This window comes from Rutidosis leptorrhynchoides, chromosome 2 (genome assembly GCF_046630445.1).
Source record: "Rutidosis leptorrhynchoides isolate AG116_Rl617_1_P2 chromosome 2, CSIRO_AGI_Rlap_v1, whole genome shotgun sequence".
In the NCBI taxonomy this organism is placed as follows: Eukaryota; Viridiplantae; Streptophyta; class Magnoliopsida; order Asterales; family Asteraceae; genus Rutidosis; species Rutidosis leptorrhynchoides.
Window position 1 is genome coordinate 514,991,782 of NC_092334.1, and position 4,361 is coordinate 514,996,142.

Here is a 4,361-nt window from a genome sequence, read left to right on the forward strand (position 1 = left end):
CTTTTATGAAACGTCGGTAAAAATCGGCATGCCCTAGAAAACTCTTAACTCCTCTAACATTGGTGGGATGTGGAAGTTTAGCAATTACATCTACTTTAGCTCTATCCACTTCAATTCCTTCACTTGAAATTTTATGACCAAGAACGATGCCTTCTTTAACCATGAAATGGCATTTCTCCCAATTAAGTACTAGATTTGATTTCTCGTATCTAATAAGTATTCGTTCAAGATTAACTAGACATGTTTCAAAAGTATCACCAAAGACTGAAAAGTCATCCATAAAAACTTCCATGCATTCCTCTATCATGTCGTGAAAAATTGCCATCATGCACCTTTGAAAGGTTGCAGGGGCGTTGCAAAGTCCAAATGGCATACGTTTGTAAGCAAAAGTACCATAAGGGCACGTGAAGGTGGTTTTCTCTTGGTCCTCGAGTGCGATTGGAATTTGAAAGTATCCGGAGAAACCGTCAAGAAAACAATAGTAACTGTTCCCAGCTAACCTTTCCAACATTTGATCAAAGAAAGGTAATGGAAAGTGATCTTTTCTGGTGGCGTCATTTAATTTTCTATAATCGATACAAACACGCCATCCTGTTACAGTCCTAGTAGGAATAAGCTCATCTTTTTCATTTGTGATGACAGTGATGCCACCCTTCTTAGGTACGCATTGAACTGGGCTTACCCATGGACTATCAGAGATTGGATAAATTAAACCTGCATCGAGCAGTTTAATAATTTCTTTCTTAACAACATCTTGCATATTAGGATTTAGTCTTCTTTGGCGTTGCACATATGTTTTATGACCTTCTTCCATAAGAATTTTATGTGTGCAATACGAAGAACTTGTACCTTTAATGTCATGAATCTTCCATGCAATAGCTGGTTTATGAGCTTTTAGCACAAAAATGAGTTGAGATTTTTCATTTTTCGTAAGAGAAGACGAGATTATTACAGGTAATTCAGATTCACCATGTAAATAAGCGTATTCCAAATGGTTTGGAAGTGGCTTTAACTCTAATATCGGTGGTTCTTCTATCGATGATTTGTATCGATATCTGTCTTCCTCTTTTAGCATTTGAAGTTCTTCTGTTATTGGTTCGTATTCATTAGCCATAAGTGTGGCTAACATTTCAGCTTCATTAATTGGTTCAGTTCCTTCTCCTAAAGAACATTCTCCTGTTCCTTGTAATTCTGGAAATTCTTGTAACAATTCTTCTTGTGAATCTATAATTTGAACATAATAACATGTATCATCTGCAGATGGCGGTTGTTGCATAGCTCTATCAATAGAAAAGGTAACACTCTCATCCTCTATACTTAGGGTCAGTTTCTTACCAAACACGTCTATTATTGCTTTAGCCGTGTTTAAGAATGGTCTTCCTAATATAAGAGGAACTCGAGAATCTTTTTCAATGTCCAGAATAACAAAGTCTACTGGAAATACTAAAGTACCAACTTTAACTAGCATGTTCTCCATTATCCCTCTAGGATATTTTATTGATCGATCGGCTAGTTGTATGCTTATTCGTGTTGGTTTCAGTTCTCCAAGGTCTAGTTTAGTGTATAATGAATATGCCATTAAATTTATACTAGCACCTAAGTCTGCCAATGCTTCTATTGAACTAAGACTACCCAAAAAACATGGAATTGTGAAACTTTCTGGATCTGATAATTTTCTGGTATCTTATTCAACAGCACTGCAGAACAATTAGCATTCATTGTAACAGCCGAGAGTTCTTCCATTTTCTTTCTATTTGTGATTAGATCTTTTAGGAATTTAGTGTATCTTGGTATTCCTGAAATTACATCAATAAAAGGAAGATTGACATTTATTTGTTTAAACATATCCAAGAATTTGGATTGCTCGGCTTCAAGTCTTTCTTTTCTCATTTTACTCGGGTATGGGAGTGGTGGTTCGTATGGTTTAACATAAGGCTTTTCCTTAACTGTGTTATCTTCATTAACCTTTTCAACTACCGGCTCTGTTTCCTTCTCTTGCTCAGGCTGTGGTGCATGTGTATTAGGAATAGAGTCATCAGAAATTACAATCATTTCAGGTGGTTTAAGTGTAATACCACTTCTTATAGTAATGGCTTTAGCTGTTTCATTTCGGGGGTTAGCATTTGTATCGCTGGGTAGACTCCCCGGTTTTTTTTTTCACCAATTAACCTCGCTAGGTTACTTACTTCTTGTTCCAGATTTTGGATTGAAGCTTGTTGATTTATAAATGCTTGAGCATTTTGTTCATTAGTTTGTTTCTGAGATGTAAATAACTGGTTTTGAGATTCTATTAGCTTTGCCATCATTTCGTCCAAGTTTGTCCTTTTCTCATCGGTTTGTGGTGGTTTATTAAAATAACCAGGTCTTTGCTGATTGTAAGTATTGTTGGATGCTTATTGATTACTAGGACCTTGTTGGTTATTGTTTTGGGCATTTTGATTGTACTGAATGTTTTGGTTTCGATTGTAGTTTGGCCTTGGCTGTTGATAATTATTTTGATAATTATTTCCCGGCCTTTGGTTCATGTATGAAACATTCTCTCTTTGTTTCATTGTTTGTTCAACACTGAGACAATCTTTTGTCAAATGTGGTCCTCTACACTGCTCACAACTAATTCGTATTGCGTGAATATCTTTAGTCATCTTTTCCATTCGTCTCTCGAAAGCATCTAGCTTTGTGGAAATGGAATCAAAGTCATGGCTAGAATCGGCTCTAGCCGCTTTAGATGAACGAAAGATATCCTTTTTTTTATGCCACTCATGTGAGTGGGATGCTGTGTAATCAATAATTTTGTGAGCATCAGTTGCGGTTTTCTTCATAATAAAACCACCAGCTGCTGTGTCGATGTCTTTTCGTGTAGCGACATCGGCTCCTTTATAAAATATTTGAACTATTTGATAAGTATCTAAACCGTGTTGAGGACATCCTCTCAACATTTTTCTGAATCTTGTCCATGCCTCATATAGCGTTTCATTTGGCTTTTGTACGAATGTGGCAATTTCTCCTTGAAGTCTCACGGCTTTAGATGCCGGAAAGAAACTTTTAAGAAATTTCTCAACTAAAACATCCCATGAATCAATCGCTCCTTCGGGTAACGATTCTAACCAATCTTTGGTTTCTCCCTTTAAAGTCCAGGGGAACAACATGAGATAAATAGTTTCATCCTCAACTTCTCGGATCTTAAATAGATTACAAATCTTACTAAAAGTTCGAAGATGTTCGTTTGGATCATCTTTTGCTGTACCACCAAATTGGCATTGATTAGTGATCATGTGTAGGATTTGTCCTTTGATTTCAAAATCTGGCGCATTAACATCTGGTTGATTAATGGCATGACCTTGGCCCGTGCGTGTGGCTCTCATTCGGTCTTCCATACTTTGAGGTTCTGTTTCTTCCATATCTGAATTTTTTGAATCCAAATCACTAGAAGATTCTGATTTAACGGTTTCTACCACGATAATCTCCGGTTGAATAATTTGTGGTTCAGGAGGAATGATTAGTGGTTCAGGATCCCTGAATTGTCCTTGAATATCCTCCGGGTCCTCAATTGTGAAGTCGGTTTCAAAAATTGGATTATCAGAAATTTGAGTTGGAGTACTTGTTCGACTAGATGATGATTCTAAAGAAAAATCAAAGACGACAATATTGGATAGATGTCTTGATCGAGTTACAGGTGGTGAACGTATGAAAGGTGGTGAACGTTTTGATCGGTGCATTCATGAATATCCTATTAGTTATAAAGATAAAAATTATATAAGCTATCAAATTAATAGATTTTTCTGATTTTGCCCACGTTTCGAATAGCCAATAGATGCAGCAGGTAGCCAGGACCCTTTAAATCGGAAGCCCACAACTCGCCACTAACAAATCCAACTATTACTACGAACTAGAAAATTTGGATGTCTATCAATTTAATCGCTTAAAATAATTTTTTCGTCGAAATTTGAAGATAATAAAAAAAATTCTATGCCCTAAAAACTAGAGCGTAGAAATGAAAAATAAAAAGCGCGTCGAAAAATAAGAGGTCGAAAAACAAACGTCGAAAAACGATAATAAGAAAGTAAAGTGTCGAAACTTAAAAGTCTAAAAACTAAAAATTAAAACTTGCGTCTAAAGGTATTAAAACTTAAAGGAATTCTATATCCAAAACGGCAATAACTTAAAAGGCACTAAAATCTATTAAATATTAAAGCGATAAACGACGTCGTAAAATTCTAAAGCGTCTAAATCTTAATCTAAACAAAAAGCACTTAAGGAATTTTACGGCAAAGCCTAAAAATCAAAAAATATAAAATAACTACGGCAAATGAAATTTAAAACTAATTTCGAACAATACGATTAAAAAGATATAAAAATAAAAT

General features: G+C 35.5%; 1 non-coding gene across 1 annotated transcript; it reads left to right on the plus strand.

The window, feature by feature from the left end:
• Window positions 1-2,907: 2,907 nt before the first annotated feature.
• On the plus strand, window positions 2,908-3,014 carry LOC139894748 (small nucleolar RNA R71). The gene has a single exon (XR_011775233.1). It is a non-coding gene; the product is annotated as a small nucleolar RNA R71 (small nucleolar RNA).
• The last annotated feature ends 1,347 nt before the right edge of the window (window positions 3,015-4,361 follow it).